The 18,516-nt window shown below is 42.4% G+C and overlaps 1 protein-coding gene across 16 annotated transcripts in view; it reads left to right on the forward strand.

Moving 5' to 3' along the window:
* The window catches only part of Dab1 (DAB adaptor protein 1), a 1,105,478-nt gene that overhangs the window by 818,734 nt on the left and 268,228 nt on the right, over positions 1-18,516 (forward strand). Inside the window, exon 1 of one of the 16 annotated variants that reach the window (XM_087214666.1) lies at positions 790-945. The exons of the other annotated variants lie outside the window; for them this stretch is intronic. The gene's annotated coding sequence lies outside the window, so the exon portion shown is untranslated. Of the gene's footprint in view, positions 1-789; positions 946-18,516 lie in introns of those variants that run through there. 16 annotated transcript variants of the gene reach the window in all.

The raw sequence follows: 18,516 nt of genomic DNA on the forward strand, positions 1-18,516 counted from the left end.
GTTAACTCTGTGTCTGAGTTTCTCCTCTGTGACACGGAGGTGTAGCTATTCAATCCATATGGCTGTTTCAGCATGGTGAAATCCTCTCACTGCAGGGAAAGAATGGTATTAGTGTATTAGTGAGTTAGAGGTGGTGAGGTTATTCTTATGTTTCCCTACAAATGTGAAAATGGAGCTTTGAGAAAGTTTTCCTTTCCTGGAGTCAGATGGCTGGTGACTGGTAAGGCCAGCCCTCTGCTGTACTCTGTCCCCAGGTGGCTCTGCCTGCCCATTATTGACTTTATCCTGTTTCTTCCTCTCTCCTGTGCTGTACACAAGCATCCTCACTTTTTTTTTTTTAATTGCTTGGCTCATTTCCACCTCAGGGTTTTGGGCTTTGTCTTCCCTGCCTGAAGTGCTCTTCCCTCAGATATGTGCACGCCATGCCCTTCATTTTAAATGTTTCTGCTTCAGGGAGGCCATGATCCTGCCACTGTCCCTGCCTCATTTCAATATTGACCTGTCTTCAGCACTTCTCTACCCCTCTCCATCCTTACTTTCCTTCTTAGCAAACCAACATCTGGCTACGGCTTACCTGTTTTACTTCCTTACTTATTGTTCATCTCCTCCCTGCAGAAGATAAGCTGCAACCTCAGAACTGAGCGATTCATGGCAATCAGCCCCTGGCCAGTACTGTGTCGATCAAGTAAGTCAGTAGATGTGTTTTGATTGGAGGGATCTGTGCTCCTCTGCCCATGGTTGCCCTGATGGCATTTATGGCTGGACCTGAACCATGTCTCCCCATGTGACTTCACCCCGCCTGACTCCTCGATCACTCACTCAGTCACTTACAGGCTCTCAGCTGTGCACTTTGTCCTTCCGTCTTTGTGGGGCAGCTCTCTGCTCCTCCGAGGGTCAGGACAGCTGCTTTTCCAGGAGCTTTGCTCCACAGCGTGATTAACACGGGTAATGTAATATTTAATTTAATTTTTTATCTTCAAGTGAAGATCTTTACTAGAAACTAATTTGCTCAGGTTACTGGGTTGTGTTTGCTTTTTGCGTGCTGAGGTATTTCTCCTGTGTAAGAGTGGCAGAGCTTACTCTCTTGGACCTGAAGTTCTCGGGAAGTGTTTTCTAGAATGCTACTCTGAAGTCGGGTGTGGGAAAATTATATTCTGAAAAGAGGGCTCCTTCCATGGTGCAGGCAAAAAGTCTTAACTGTCTTTTAATTCTTTTGAAGGTCTCTTTTGAGCTTTGTGAAATGTTTCAAAAATATCTTGTTCCTGGAAGCAGGGACACTATAAAAATGAGTCGAGGTAGGAATTATCTAAGAACATGAAATCATATGGAAATGCTCTCTGGGACCCATGTTCTGAACGATGTGCTTCTTAGACCCTATGGTGGCAGAAATGGAATAGGAGTCAGGTGATTTTCTATGCTGTGTGCCGTTTGTAGGACCAGGTGCTTCTTCTGTGCTCTGTGTAATTTACTGATTGAGCAACTTTGGACAAACTGTTCAATCTCTGTAAGACATTTCCTCTTTTGCCAAATGAAGAATCTGGGCCATTCTTCTGGATGACAGCCAATATCCTTTCCAGCTCGAAAACCTTAGACTGGAAGCTTGACGCTTCATCTCACCTCGGTGATCCCCACTTACTAGGGCCGGAGTGATGGGTAAACCATTATTTTTAGAGCCTCCGTCATTCAGCGTTTAAAACGAGGACCCAAATTCCTAGTCTGGGTTTTCTCAAGGGTATGGAAAGAATTTTATTGGGGCACACAGATGTGAAAGTGCTTTTTGGCCATAGGGCCCTACGATTATTAGGACCAATTTCTGATTTTACTGTGATTTCACTGTGATTTCATGGCAACTAGCCACCAAAATGGTGGGATGAAAGTCAGGAGATGAAAAGATTGCGTATCATACTGACAATTTTTAAATTGTGCTTTTAAAATATATTGGGTTTATGTCTCCCTTTTGAATTTTTTTTTAAATCTCTTTTTTTAAATCTTTACATTTTAAGTTCTTGACTGGAGCTGGGGGAAAGAGTTCAGAGCTTTTATGAAATTTTCAAAGGAGTATTTGATATCCCTCTTTTTCAGCCCTGATTTTCTGTGGGGGTTTCCCCCTGGAATTCCTGAGGGGAGATCTTTTCATGCTTCTACTGCTCATTTATCCTTTTCTCCTTGGACAGGCATTAACTAGTAAAACCTAGCTGATGACAGATATCAAGTGAATTTGCAGGACAAGCTAGCTGCTTTCTGAAAACTGCTAGTTAAGGGGCACCTAATCAAGACCAGCTCACTTTTTAGGTCTAACTCAATTCATGCTCTAGAGGAATTTATTTGTTTGGCTCTGGAAAGCCATTTGGTATCAATTCTGTTATCTTTATTTTGATCTTTTTATCTTTAAAGAGTGTTCTCTATTTACAAAGACTTTTTTTCCAGTTTTTCCTTTTCCCATAGTTTTTCCTTTCCCTTCTTTCCTTTCCCCTTCCCCTCCTATTTCCCCTACCCCTTTGGACCTTTTCTTTCTATTTCAAATTATCAATTATTCATTTTAATCCTTATTTACACTTTCAGTTTCTCACGCCAGAGAAACTATGCAGTATTTACACGTGTGTCCTATTTATTTCACTTAAGAGTATGACCTCAGAATGCATCCATTTAGCTATAAGTGTCTCTAATTTGTCATTCTTTATGGGCAGTGAAGGGAGGACAGGACATGAGGAAAAAATAAGAACCTAGATAAAGGTACAAGTACCCAGTGATCAATGTGAATGTATTGTATGCATAAAATGTACCAATAAAAGAATTTAAGAAAAAAAAAAAGTGTTCTCTTTCAGATTGTAAATTTTAATGACTGCAGATTGAAGTTCCTTGCCAAGAAGAGAGAGGCATCAGTATTGTGTCAGTGGCCCCCTGGCCCTGGCCCAGGTAGTAGAGCAAGGTGTGGAGATTCAGCAGGTAGGGAAGGGGTAGGGTCTGCCTTCAGCAGATAAAGAAGGAGGCGTGGCCCACTAGCTGGAGCCCAGTGGCCAGGACAGTCCCCCTACTTTCAAAACCCACAGCATTCGTTTTCACCCTACAGCTGATAATCCCACTAAGCAAACTGAATTCCGACCCGGAACTCAGGTTCTGTTTACAAGGTACGAAAAGATCTTGGTGTGCAGAAGAGATGGATTCCAGTTCCATCTTCAACACTTACTTCCTGGGAAACCTCCCGCTCATCTTTTCTCCAGCCGTGTGAGAATTCGGACAACATAATCTGCTGGGGTGTCTTAAAGACAAATGAGAGTGCAAAGGAGAGTTGCCTGGCACCCTGTGACAGTCCTCGTTGGAAGAAAATGTCCAGTGAGTGCACAGATGAAGTGAGACCAGAGGGGACCCTCGTAAAGGACTGTAGGCTCCTCTCCTTTCACTCATGCAGGGTCCTGACAAAGCTCATTGTAAGCAGTAAGCAACATGGAGGTGAGGGTGGAAAGGAGTGTTTGAGCCTCAGGCCTCAGCTCCCCCTGGAGTCCACAGGAGCTCACCTTTGCTCCCCTGTGGAGACCATGGACGAGTTAATATGAAATGCCAGCAAGACACTTGGGGGCTTTTAGAGAGACTCACCAGGTGATATCACACAGACACACACAGTGTCAAACAGAGCTGCTGAAGTCTTCGTATTAGTCATTTTAATGATTTTATCAGTAGTAATCAAGATTTTATCCAGAGAATCCATTCTAAAGAATGCTGTTGGATATGCTTCTTGGAAACACGCATAATATTTCTCTTCAAAGTTCGCATGGGAGAAGGCTCCCCAGAATCCTTGCACTTGGCAGGCAGAAATTAATCTAAACTGTTTTCTGAATTTACGAAGTGCTTGCCTGAATAGACAAGGAGCCCGGGGGTATTTCTTGTGGGAGTGATGGGTTGTGAATCTCAATATGAAATGTATGTAAAAAAAAAACTGGTCCAAGAGAGAAAAAAGTATCTGAGTGTTTAGCAAAACAGGTTATTTTTAAACTGAGAAAAAATAGGATTCTGGAAAGTTAAAAGGTTTTGTGATTTTTCTTTATTCAGCTAATATATGTGTGGGGCTTTCTTGCATCTCATTAGTACAGGAACAAAGGAAGATGGAAGCGAAACAGAAGACCATCTGTCCCTCAGGTAGCCTTGGGGCTCAACAAGGGACACTGTACAGGCGGATAAAAAATGACTGTCAGTGCAAGGCAGGGTGGTTAGATGGAAACACCTCCTATTTAGCATGAGATACACTTGGGTTCTAGATCTTGATCCATCGTGGAAGTGCAACAACAGCATGGGCATTGTATCAGTTCTGAGCCTCAGTTTCTTCTGCTACAAAGTGGGACTTATAGCACTTACCTTTCCAAGTAAGCAAAGATTTAATACACAAGGAACATCTGATGCTTAGCACAGATCCGGGTGCCTAGCAGTCTCACATAAATGCCATTCTATTTTCCTTTTGTCATTTCTCCTTTTTTATTTTATGCACTGTCCCAAGGAGACATTTGTTCTTGTGATTCCTTAGGAAGTTTGAAGAATACGGGCTGTGATAGGAAGTTCCTCATGGAAGGTTCTGCTCTGCTGCCTTCTGTTTGCCCCTCTGGGACACACTCTGCCCTTCCCCACTCTATCCTGGCTGTCTGTACTTGTGGCTCTTGGCTCCTGGGCTGCTTATTGGAGTTGGCCAATGCTAAGTCCCAGAGGGAGGAACGGGAAGTGGAGTCTGTGTTTTGTTTCCCCTTTGGGACTTCTTCCTGCTGCTGAAGGTCAGATCCATACTCCTTTGAAAGCACCTCTCTCTACAAGTTCCCTCCTGCCTCCAGTGGCCCTTTCTCCTCCCATCCCATCAGGCCCTGGGAGTAACAGTTCTGATGTTCTGTCCCTGGGATACTGAACGCTCATCCTGAGTTAGTAATCCTTTAGTTTTGTCTAGTGGAATAACCTGAACGTGAGTTGTCATGTGTTTGCTGCTAGGACCTCTAAGGCTGAGCTGAGTTTGACTGGGTGAGGAGATCTGACAGCGATGGCCAGCTTTGCTCTGGGTCTGCCATCATCCTAGTGGCTGTCATCTGTATTTCACATGAGAAAAGGAACTGAGTTGAGGTGGGGCAGCGGTGGGGGTGGGGGAGGTGGATAATGTCCTGAATTGGCTTCTGAGAGTCAGGCTGTTAACATATACCGTATTGTAATAAAAAAATACAGTGAAAGTTAAACATTTATTACACTAAAAGGCACATTGCCATTAATCTTCCTCAAAACACTCCCCCCACACACTTCAGACACACTTATCCCATCATTCTTGCTGCTTTCTGAGGTCGTTCTGGGAGTCCTTTCATGAGTGTCTTCAGTTGGGCTATTGTGGCTGCCTTGATGTCCTGAATTGATTTGAAACATCTGGCTTTCACGGTCATTTTGACTTTGGGGAAGAGCCAAAAGTTACATATTGCCAGATCTAGTGAATAAGGTGGATGAGGACACACCATAATATTTGTATTTGATAGAAATTACTGTAAACATTTTGAATCAGATCAGATCATTTTGGCAGCCATGACAGCACAATTGAAGATACAAGTGAAAGAGAATTTCCAGAATTGCTTCAGAAAGTGACAGGAATGATAAGATAAGTGTGTTTGAATCAAGAGGGAGTGTTTTGCAGTGGATTAATGATAATATGTCTTTCCCTGTAACAAATTTTTGAAATTTTTAATTTGAGCATTCACTGTATTTGTGATCACACCTTGTGTCAGATTTTGTATTAGAGCAGAAATAGCTTTTGGGTAGTGGTTTACTGGTTCATTTTGACAAGTGTATGTTAAATAACCAAAAGATATATGGTATAAAAATAAATATGGGAAATTTCCTATTCTTTATTCCAAAGAATTGCCATGTAAATGAAATAGAGGAGAGAGAAAAAGGCAAATAATTTATAATGAATACTTAATTTAGCACTGGACAATTCACGTATGTTACTGTATTCTATTCAGCAACCATTATGGATAAGGTACCAATTTCCTTACAGAGGTAGAAAATGAGGCTCAAAGATTTCTAAAGACTCACCAAAGATCATATGTCTGGCACTTGCTAAAGCCGCAGTGTGAAACCCCAAGGCAAGTCTGTAATACTGAGATGCTCCTGTTCCTCTTCTTTGCCAACCACTAACTATGGATAGTGCGGTGTATACAGTTCAGGTGCTGGATGCTCTTTAGGGAGTTTGTTGCAACCCTGCCCTTGGCTCCCAAGGCCAGGGGGATGTGCCATGGGAGGGCTATGCACAGCAGGAGGTGAGGAGCAATGATACTGGAGTCCAGGAGAGCCAAGAGCCGGGCTCACAGGGCTGGGGACAATTCCCTCACAGGAAGGAGCCTGCAGTCCTCTTGGGGACTGGGTTGTCATGTTCTTTCACTGCACAGGACTTCGTCTACTCCCTGCCATTTGAGACCCTGAGTTTCTACTTCTGCTAAAAATGATCTGCCTCTCCTAAGTATATACTTTCTCTTGCTCAATGGCTACTTCTGGTCTTCACTTCTGCTAACTTGTAATATCTTTTCACCTTGAGTCTCAGTACCAGTGGACAGAACCTGAATCAAGGACTCCAAATTCTCCAAAGGCAGTATCCGCATATCTTCTTCTATGTCCAGTTTGGATATAAAACTACCTGGGGCATCTGCCCAGGGCTTGCTGACTGAGGCTCCACTGGGCTGAGAGGCAGTGTAGGAAGCCAGGTAGCAACAAGGCAGCTCTCCTGTTGTGTCATATAACATAGCCACACATTCTGGGGATTCTGTCTCCCACTGTCTAACCCCAAAGCCCCAAACATACATAGCCATGCTATGTGCAAAATATTCAGTCCATCCTAAGGCCTGTGTGGTGTCATCAGTCCAAAACTTCAAATTGCATCCAAACCTCATGAATCCACAAGTCCAGCTTTTCAGCATCTGCATAGTCTACATCATGTAGTCCAGCAATTAGGGCATAAAGCATTTGTGTGGGGGCATTTTTCTGCCTACTGGCAGCACTTAACACTATGTGATGAAAATTTATGTTTTTAACATTTTATGTTACTTCATCCCCTACACATGGCCATGTGCAGTATGGGTTCTGAGTCATCTTGGTTTTTGGTGAGCACATTTAGGCTCAGGGGAGTTAAGTTACATGCCCGTACCTTCCTGACCAGTGCACCAAGTCATACTGGCCCCAAGGCTCTCAACCAGTGTTCCTGTGATTCCCATCTTTGCTACATTTTGGAATAACCTGGGGAGTTTCTGAACACCCCAGCACCCAGGATGCATCTCAGACCAGTTAAATGAGCACCTGAGGCTGAAGACTGCTCCCTGGGTGCCTCTAGTGTGCACTGGAATCTGGGAGCCCCCAGAGTGCTTTCTCAGAAACAGGGGTGTGGGGTGCAAGGGCGTGTGCAGGTCAGGGGTCGGAGAAGGCGTCCCTTGGAGGGGCTGGAGGGGAGGTTAGCTGGAGTTCGCCCCCTGAAGCAGTGAGGAAGCTCTTCATGGGGAACAAACAGTTTTCCATGGTGCTGGTTTGTTCAGGATTTGCCAAGAGTGATTGAATTTTGATGTTTCTGTGAGACGGTTCAAATAAATACATTCACAAATCAGGAAACAACAGAAAGGCGCTCTTTGTCAGGCATTCATCCTCATTGATGGCTTCAGGAAAACACGGCTCCCCGGTTATCGTTGTTGCGTGTGCTTTTTGTCAGGGAGATAATGGTGGAAATTGAGTTGCTTCCCGCCAAGTGCAGATTCTTTTGTGGAGGAAATTTGAGCTGTCCATGTATCCTGTTTTACAGTAATTGAGATTGGACTAGCAAATCATTAGCGAAGCAGAGATGCCCCTCTGCTCCTTTTCAGATAGGAAGGTGGTAAAAATCTGGTGTCTGAGAAGAGGGGAAAGACAACAGGATGTCAGTGATGGGAGAGAATGTGCCACCCATCTCTCAGCTCTGTGGGGAGAAGGTGGCATCTGTTGGTGTGACCTGGAGTGGCCAGATGGACAGGGCTCTTGCAGGAGTTGGTAGCCACTGTGATCTGGACAGATGCTAGAACAAACCCCTGTGCAGGGCCACCTCCAAAGCCAGGCAGCTCGGGGACATCTGTTGCATACACTCTTGGCTTGCTGTTTAGAGGTTTAGGCTTCCTTCTCCTCCTCCCCATTGACAACTTGGAAGATAATGAAATGCAGTTTGCAGAAGTGAGAATAAATCACGGCAGTATATATTTTAGGTGAATCAACAGGAGAAGCTGCCAAATGCAGCATTTGTTTATTTAAAATTTCCTTCACTATGAGGGCCTCATTAAATACCTGTCCTTTCTGTAAGACCCCAGGGAATGCCAGTAGTTGGGTGTTACCCAGACTCGTGGCAGGGGAATCCAGCATGATGGCAGAGGGTTAGCTCAGTCACGAAGAGCAGGTGAACACAGTATACCCTGCCTCCTTATCTGGCTAGGGGTGCTGGAGTTCAGAGGGGAAGTTCCCCTGTGTGACAGGTGTCCTCCTGCATGGCCTCCCTGTCCTGTATTGCTGGCCTCCAGTCTCCCATGACTCCCAGGCTAGTACCACTGAGGAAGCTAAGCTGTGTAAGCTGACCCCTTTGTTCCCTGTTGTACCACTGCAATGGAACCTGCTGTTGGCCAGCAGTTGCTGCATCAGTGAGTGGATTCCAAGGTTTGCACCCGTGTAGGAGTTTTCATAATGAATGTATGTACTGGTGTGTTGTATTGCCTTCTCTGTTGCTGTAACTGGATACCTGAGACTGGGTGACTTATGGAGAGAAAGGCTTATTTGGATTCGTGGTTCTGGAGGCTGAGAAGTCCAAGTGTACTGCACTGGCATCTTCCCGGAGGATGCAGCTGGGGTTCTCATGCTGTGTGATGACATAGCGGATGGGAGGAAGGCCAAGTGGATCTATGCCAAAGAAACCAAACATGAAATGGTGGCCTCACTTTATTAACCCCCATGGTTGCTCTTACTAATCCTGACCCTCAAGAGAGGGAATGCACTCTGGTGAGAGTTACCCTGTGGCCTCTTCAACCCAAATACCACTTAAGTCTCTCCACTTCTCACACTGTTCTGTGTCAGCATGCCTTTTACTAGGGACGACCGTGCTCAGACCATAGCGATGTGCCACAGTTCATCCACATAGCAAAGTAAGAAATGATTATTATTGTAGATAAAATGACTAGAGGTGGATGTTGCAGAATTTGAGTGTCTCACTCCTGTGGCTCTGCTGGAGCTATTCCTGGGCTGCGTGGCCCTGGGAGGGGCTGCCAGGCAGGGCTGGTGAGCTCTGCAATCTGGCCTCTGTGTTCTCCTGTATGTTCAGCTCTCCTTCTTCCCAACCGTGATGAGCTATCTGCATTCCAGGATTGGTTGTCTGTCTGGCTCTCTGGCTCTCTAATCCTTTCAACCAGAGCTTTGCTTCTCCGTGAGACTGACCCTCCGTGGTCCTTCAGAGCTTAGCTGAAGGACCTCCTCTCCTGAGCCTTCCCTCTGAGCCCCAGTTATTAACACGCCTCACCCACTGCCAGCATCGAGGCACCTTCAGAGGTCAACCTTGAGGTAGGTCATAGGCCCCCATGTCCTGTGTCTCTAAAGAGTCCCGTGGTTTCTGTCACGCTAACTTTTATCACGCCACATGACCACTATCTCTGCATGGGTCCCCAACAACCATTGGAGCTTCTTGGGATTGGGACTCCCATAGTTATCTCTTCCGAGCACCTGGAACAGTGGCTTCCCAGAGAACAGCTGTTTAATAGCCATGTGCTCAATGAGTATGTGAATTTGCCTCCTTATCTGAGTGTTTGCTGTCTGTCTACACAGTGTGCCAGGCCTGTGTAGGTTACTGGGCATGTTCCTGTTCAAGGTGGGGTGTAGGTTAAGGCCTAGCTGGGGAGACAGAGACACAGACAGATTCCAAGGAATACTAGTGAGAGGAATACTAGTGAGAGGGGATGTGGCAGGGGCACGTGAGCTGGACACAGGTAAGCAGCTGTGATGTTTCATTTGGCCTCCAGCCATCCCAGTGAGACAGAAAAGATCCCCAGTTTGTGGATGACAAAATTGAGACTCAGAGTGGTTAAATAGTTTAAGTGCCTGAAGTCGCAAAGACATCATGATAGAGTCGGGCAGGATTCTACCCAGCCTCTTGTGCTGCTAAATTCTGTTTTCAGATTCTTCCAGTGATACCGTTTTGTAAATTCAGAGGTGAGGATTTTAGACGGTTGAATGGAGCTGGGGCCCCAAGTGTTAGAAACGCTAATGGAATTATTTTAGGCTCATACACTTGTTCTTTTTTTTTTATACCCTAAGAGTTTATGTAATGAATTTTCATGGTGGTGTATAAACACTTAATGAAACTATGTGATCCATTAGTTAAATGAAATGTTCCTAAGTATGCCTTGTTATGTCACATAAATTCCTTTAATATTGCTAAAACCTGGATCTGACTTTTGTTAGCTTTGAGTTTGATTAAAGAAACACATTTTGTATCCAGCATCATTGCCTTGTTGAATGTTGACTGATATCTGAATAGCAGAACTTGTCTCCTGGGGGATAGTATTTTATTTTTCCAAAAATACTTTCACAGAACTTTCGTTTATCCTCATTCATTTAAACTCATACTATACTGTTATTATCCCACTTTACCGATAAGTTTAACTATAGTTTAATTCTAGATTTTGAGCTAGAAAAATCAGACCACTGAATACTATAGAACAAGATTGCATTTACTTTTCAATTTAGTTTAAAGAAAGGAAAATATGTTTTGTGTGTAAACAGTTTTGAATGGATTTGGGCTACATTTTTAACCATTACTACTAGTATTATGCATTCAGCATATATTAAGGGACTTTGTGGATTCCCTGTTGGGTTTTGTACAGACGTTGCTTAAGTTAACATCCATGACACCACAGTATTTATTTCCTGAATGCTCAGTGGTACTTTCTACTTTCCACTTCCAGTTCCAAGGGAAAAGAAAAAGTTTTATATGAGCACGGACTTTGCAAAACTCGTAGTAACTGACCACATTTCCGTTTTTGCTCTGGCCTCTAGGAAACACCCAGACTGATAGCCTGTTTTCTTCGACCACATAGATTTTGATGTTCCATCCTTCTGCCTTTCTGTTCATGTGCCGTTCTTGGTTCCCTTCATTCTTGTTTCCCCCCTTATTTATCTTATCCTGTTATAGAGACTGTCTTCCTGTAAGGCTTTGTGTAAATTGCCTGAAATTCTGTTTTTTCACAATGTGGGATAAACAAGCCAGCAATGCGACATAATGAAGATGAGTTCACAGGCCAGGAGCTATGTCTTCTTTCTCTGTGATTTTTCTCCCTTTTCCTGAGTCTGTTATGTCTTGATGCAGAGAGCTTTGACTGGGGCTTACTAAGGCTGTATACATTTTGTGGTCTTCAGAGTTTTATAGCCAGTGATTCAGTCCATGTATTATTTTTCTCAAAGGGTTAGGTCAGAGCGGGGGCAGGCTGTGCATGCTGTAAGGATGTTTTATGATTGAGAGACAGCATCTCTGGACATAGTGCTGCCAGCAGTTCCCACAGCATTGCTCCTCCGCCTCTCATCCAGGGCTCTTTGTAAGAAGCACTGCCCTGGGGTCCAGCTAAACCTCACTAGTTCCCATTTCCACATCCCAGGACAGAACAGCTGGGCAGAATGGGAAATGTTAAGCCTTTAAAAATTATTTCTTCAGTTGTTTTCTTAGTACATTTTTGCAGTACATAATGAATCCATTCATTGTGGGGAGCTGGTACATACACATGACACATCTTAATTTTCTTTATGTACTTTTCCCCTTCCTCTTACCATTCCTTCATTTCTTGGTTCCCTTCCCATTTGCAAAAGTTCCATCTCCTTATTTCCTATTATTTATCTTTTATTTATTTATGCTTTGGGTTTCTCATACAAGAGAAACCATATGATATTTAAATGTAGGTGTCTGATTTATTTCACTTAACATTATAGATTTAATGAGCATCTAGGGCCGGGGATTTAGCTCAGTGGTTTCACTGCCTGCTGCGCAAGCGCAAGGACCCAAGTTCGATCCCCGGTACAAAAAAAATGAGCATCTATGTTCCTACAAATGACTCAGATTTATCCATCTTTCTAGCAGAGTAGTACTCCATTATAAATAAATACCACATTTTCTTTGTCCATTCATCTGTGGATGGACCTGCAGATGCAGATCACTTCCAATATTTAGTTTTTGTGACTTGTACTGCTATAAACACAAGTATGCATGTATCAATGTAATGTGATCTTTCAGGAAGATACCTAGTAGGGGAATAGCTGGGTTGAATGGAATTTCTAGTTTTAGTTTTTTGAAGACTCTCCACATTGATTTCCATAGTAGTTGTACTACATTCCTATCAACAAATAGAAGGGTTCCTTTTTCCCTATAGCCTTGCTAGTATTTAGTATTTAGTATTTGATTTCTTGGTGGTGACCCTTCTTTTTGGAATAAGATTGGAATCTCAGTTTGTTTTCTCTAATGGCCAGTGATGTTGAGCATTTATTCATGTATTTATTGGCCATTTGTACTTCTGACAAGTATCTATTTCACCGGTCCATTTTTTATTGGGTCTTTTATCTGAGGGAGTCTAATATTTTTGAGTTCTTCATATAGTCTAGATATTAATCTTCTGTCTGAGGTGTAGCTGGAAACAACTTTTTACCATTCTGTAGGTTGTCTCTTCACTGTGTTGGTTGCTTTCTTGCTTCGTAGAAGCCTTTTATGATCCCATTTGTTATTCTTGATGTTATTTCTCAAACTGGCTAGATCAGATAGCCCTCCATATACTAAAACAAAATGGACAAACAGACCAGCTTGACAGGTTAATGACAGTCCCAGAGAGGGAGAGGGAGGTAGGCTATGAAAGACCTGTGTAGCTGAGTCATTAAAGGGCTAGCGGTGGCCCAGGACAGGGCCTGAGACCCCAGAGTGGGCACAGAGGCCCCATGTGGAGAGGAAGTTCAGAGCTCAGGAAGAAAGAGACCTGCTCTGAATGATCTTTGTCCAGACACTTCTGCCAAGTCAGACAGTCTGGACAGACACAGGGTTGAAGTTGGATATGTAATAAGAACTGACAGCCAAAAACTAATTTTAAAGCCAGGTTGCTTTGGGAAACAGAAAGCATACTATCTGGGAAGCTGAAATGGGTCAGTACTTAGAGGAAAAGTGAGATCAGAATTGGCCTAGTTATACACATCTACATGCTGGGATCTGAGTGAAGTTGTAGAAAAAGTGTAGAAATGTAAGAATACCCAAGGCCTTTCACTTAGATTCACCTACTGCTAATATTTTATGTCATTTGGCTTAATCATTTGTGCATTTCTTTATGCATGTACACATGGATGTATGTTCATTATATTTGTGCATGTATATGATTTTTTAATGAATTGTTTGAAATTAAAGGGCATATATCTTGGCCCTTTACTGTAAATATTTAGTGTGTATTTTCTAAGAACAGATATGAGGTATGATAAAGAAATGATGAATGTTTAAATTTTAAAAATCATTACGGTAAAATACAAACTTTCATTAATCCTCCTCAAAATACTCAGAGTTCTCCAAATAACGCCCGCCCCCCCCCCCAAGCACACTTACCCCTTTGTTTTTGGCTATATGTCTTTAACTATAAGTTTTTCATTTAAATATTCACTGTATTTTTTTCATTCTTTGTATATTTTCTTACATAACTATAGCGAACTGATCAAATTAAATAAATTTAATATTGATGTGATAGTTTAATATGCATAATTTTTAGGTGATCCAATAATTTCCTTTGTAATATTTCTGTTTCTCCCCAGCACAGGATCTCATACAGATATTCTATTTAGTTGTTATATCTGCTTGATTTCTTTCAATCTAATGTGTCCCACAACCTTTGTGTTTTATTACCTCTTTGAAGAATAAAGGCTCTCCTTCCCATTTATAAATGTGTAATCTGATTAGATTCCTGGCCAGGGCACTGCATAATATTGCACAGTGATGTTCTGTTCTTCTTGGAGAGCCACGTGCTATCCATCTGCCCCTCTTGGTTGATGTTAATTTTGATAAACTAATTGAGGTGTTGTCCAATTTCTACACTGTGTAATTACACTTTTTTCCCTTGGAACTGAGGGTAAGTGGGAAGATACTTATAGACTTACAGATGGGGACCTCATCAAAAATTTCTCCTGGATTTAGCGTCTGTAGATAATTCTTGCCTGACCAGTCTTTATTCTTGTGGCTGCAAAATGTTAATTTTGTACCTCCAGTACTCGCTCGGTATTTACCAGTCAGCACTTGCTCTACAACAGGCTGCCTTCCTGTCCTCCCCATTCATTTATCTGACTGCATTCATATTTATCAGTATGAGTTTAGAAGTCTCTATTTTGTCACTGGCTTATTATTAATTATTTTCTTTAATCATATTGCTCTTTCCATTGTTTTCTTCAGTTATGCCATTTCCCTCATCATTTTGGTTTGTTTTGAGCACCTCTGTACTTTCTGGGAAAAAAGTTATTTCAGGCTCATCTTGGACCTGCCTAGCCCAGCTCTGAACTCTCCCCTTTTACCAGGAAGCACTGGTTCCTCTTAATTAGAGAATGTGAGTGGGAGCCACACTCCTAAGTACTCGGTATCTCACTGTTACTTGGGTATCTTTCCTTCTAGCCCCTTTGAGTGGACTGAGCTATGAAATATTTTCAGGTAAACATATACACATTTAAATATAAATGCATGTGTATTTCATGAGCCCCAAGTTCCCCCGAGACCTCCAATTTCCAGTCTACCTTGCCTTCCTCTTTCCATAATTTAACAACGCTTGCTCCATAGTCAGAACCATGGCTCCTAAGAACACCAATGCTTTTATTCCCTTGGGAAGTCCTCTAATACATTAAAAGTCATTTCAGAATGGCTTTGTCTGTATCATTACCAAAAAAACCTAGGCCTCCTACAATGTATTTCGAATTGTCACTCCTCCTCCTGCCTAAGCCTGCCTAGGACTGAGTGTGTGCATCCAATTCTGCGCTTGGTTAGTCTTTACTCCCCACCCCTTCAGTGAGCATGCGTATGTATGATGCTCATTGCACATACAATTTCATTAATATGCTTTGGTTTGCTTTCAGTTTTCAGATTTCCCCCACTTCCCATCCCTCTTAATTTAATTTTTTCAGGTATAGAATACATTAATATGCTTCAAAATGTGGAAATTATGCCAAAAGCTTTACTTGGAGATAAATCACCTGGTAACTCATCCTTCCTCCCTTCCACCCAGTCACCAGCCCACCCAGTGGCTCCCCTCATAGAAAACAGATCCACTCTTTTCTGGCTTATTTGCCCTGCATTTCTGTTTGTAAAGATAAGTACTATAGATTTATGTCTTCTCCATTCTTAACGCAGAAGGTAGCAAGCTGCAGATTGAGCTAGACTTTTCAAGTGCTTTGCAAGTACCCACCTCTCCTGTACTTAGCAGTGCTGTTGCAAATCTGTGGGACTTCCTGAAAAATGGCTTGTTTTCTGAGCTTTATGCTTTGGCTGCAGCTGAGTAAGATGCCCCACATCACAGAGCATGCAGATAGTGATGTGCAGCTGTTAATTAATGCATGTGATTGCTGCCACGTGGACCCTCAGCCCTGGTCTATGGGACTCTGTCCCTAACTGGTGTCAGGGCTGCCTTGTAATTTTACACCGGGATTTCCATTGTCCTTGGCCTAGCACATATGGCTTATATCAAGCTGGAAGGAGTTTTGCTTTATTTTAAATTGAGATGAAATTCCTATAACATAAAATAACCATTTTAGAGTGGTATTTATTACATTTATTAGGGATGGTTTTATGCTAACATCATCTCTATGTCATTCCAGAGTATTTTCATCACCCTACTGGAGACCATGTACCTATGAAGCAGACACTTACCCTAACCCCAGCCCTTGACAGCCCCTGACCTGTCTCCATGGATTTTTTTTTTTGACATTTCATAAAAGTCGAGTCATATAATATGCAGTCTCTCTTTGTCTAACTCCTTTCATTGGGCCTGGTGTTTTCAGGGTTCATCTATGTTGTAGCCCCTATCAGTGCTGCAGATTTTTAAAGATGAATAATATTCCACAATTTGCTTATTCATTTATCCACTGATGGACATTTGGGGGTTTGGAGTGAAGTTGAGATGGGGAGTGGCTTGTGCTTTGCCTTGTGCTGTGCTACTCCCTCGCCATGGGATCGTGGACAAGTTCTTACATTAGCTTGTGTCCAACTTTATTCATTTGTTGAGTGAAGATAATAATAATAGCTAACTCTTAGGGTGGTTGAGGGATTGAATCAGAAATGTATGCAATGCTCATAGCATAGTCCCTGGCAAATAGGTGTTCTCAGTAAGCAGTGGCAGATTCACTATAGGGTCCTAGGACAAGAGGGCTGGGTAGGGAAGAGAGAGGACACATTTGTGTTGTAGTGTGCATGTTCTGTTGTAGCTGCTGAAACCTTCATGCCTTTTTTTTTTTAAGGCCTATCTGTTTTCTCTGCCGTGTGGCTTGGTGTTTGGGCCCCCACCCCATCACTGAACATGGAATTTTACATTGTAGAAGCAGTTCACTAGACAGAATGTCTGTAGTGGAATGTTACATAATTCACATTTAGATTTGAAGAGCTCATTATAAAAAACCTGACACACTTCAGGAATATTAAATTACTGCAGATTGTGTGGAGCAAAGAAACATTATTGAAGCATTTCAAAATTCTAGACGAGCCTGAATTTAACTGATAGGGTTTCACAGCTTTTACTGGGGAAAATGATTTGAGTTGTCACATGGTTTTTTGCCCTGGAGGACTTTAATCTCCTTAATTATAAAGAAATGAATTTCCTAAATAATTTCAAGTTATTTCACAGCACTTGCTCAACCTCTGGCTTTTGGAAAATTAAAGGGGATATCAGAGCTCATGCCGTGTACATTCTCTGTGCTGTAGCTTCCTTTTTAAAGTTTGTATTCAGAATGAGGCTGGTGTTTCCTTTCATCACTGATATAGAAGTATACTCCTAGACTTCACAAATAATACATGTAACACTTAAATGCAATCACATTTTGTCAAACAAGTGACTCTGGGTATGACCATGGAAGATTGAGAGGTCTTCCATTGTGATTTTTAAAACTGAAGAAGAGAAAATGGTCCAAATCCAATTTATTTTTACATATTGTCTTTTAAGAATCCTCAAAACTGTGTAAAATCCATCTATTTCAGCTCCTTTCTGTATATATTAATTAGATACCTACTAGGTACAGGATCAGCATGATGGAAAGACCTTCGATGCTATCACTTCTGTAATTTGTACTCAGGCTGACCTAACTCTCAGTTGCTGTCTCTGTAAAGTCCAAATAGGACATATGATCAGGTATCAGCCATGTGTCGCTGAGTAAGTAACTCAGGAAAGCATGTACCTGATATTAAGTGCAAGCTTGGAGGTGTGCCAGGTACTCTTCCAGTTACTTTGCATTTGTGATCCCACTTAAGTTTTACAACACCTCCATGGATTTAGCAGCATTTGTCCCAGAGTGAAGATGCAGGGCCTGAAGCAAGAGTAGAATAGCTTCCTCAATATTGTCTGGTGGCTCAGTGGCTGAGACTAAGAACATGGCCAAGACCAGGTCATATGATAGAGATTCCATTTTAGTAGAGGGATCAGAAAATCTCTCTACTTGAAATTTCTCTTTGAGCTGAATTCTGGGGGTTTGGTAGAAGGTCAAGGTAGACTTGATAAGAGGGTTTCCATAGGAAGACAGCAAGCAGCACAAGGAAGAAATGAGAAGATGGGAAAGTGTATCACATTCCTACTACACTGGTACTTCTTTTTACTATTTTGTTTTTGTTGATTTCAAACCTCCTTGCCTATGCACATGTTGATGATTCTCCCTGAAACAATCCTTCATTCATTCACTTCCTCATTCATGCTGCATATGTTTATTGAGAACCCCTTGGTCCTTTCTCTTACCCATATGGCAATAGCATTATTCTTCACGATCCTGCAGAGTAAGGCTTATCCTGTATGCAGCTTTGTTGACTTTTCTAATCAAAGGTGAATCTTTGCTCTTCTGTCCCCAGCATTCTCAGTGTTTGTGCCTGTTTTAGTTCTAGTTGCCTGTGTGTTACTATCCCTGTGACTGACACCTCTGCCAGACTGAGCTTCATTAAAGACAAGAACCAAACTTTGACTGTGTCCCCTTGGCCACCATGGTTGCTCAGTAAATATCGGTAGACACCAATGAGCCAGTGTAGATTCTTAATGAATATTTGTTTCAATAAAATGATACATATTCCTGATAAAATTAATTGTGCCTATATAGGACCAAGGTCAAGACTCTGTCATCTCCTGTGGAATGTGGCCTTTGGGGAGAAAGAGTAGGGAAGGGAGATCAGGGGCCTGGTGGGGGTAAATGGGACTGATATGGCAGAAGTTCTTGTTTTCTGTGGACTCGTCCACAGACCCCACTCTGGGAAGATAATTTTCTGCTTTCTTTAGTTTT

Source organism: Heterocephalus glaber, unplaced genomic scaffold (genome assembly GCF_053883595.1).
Source record: "Heterocephalus glaber isolate CG9 unplaced genomic scaffold, H.glaber_assembly_v1.0 deba00001447, whole genome shotgun sequence".
In the NCBI taxonomy this organism is placed as follows: Eukaryota; Metazoa; Chordata; class Mammalia; order Rodentia; family Bathyergidae; genus Heterocephalus; species Heterocephalus glaber.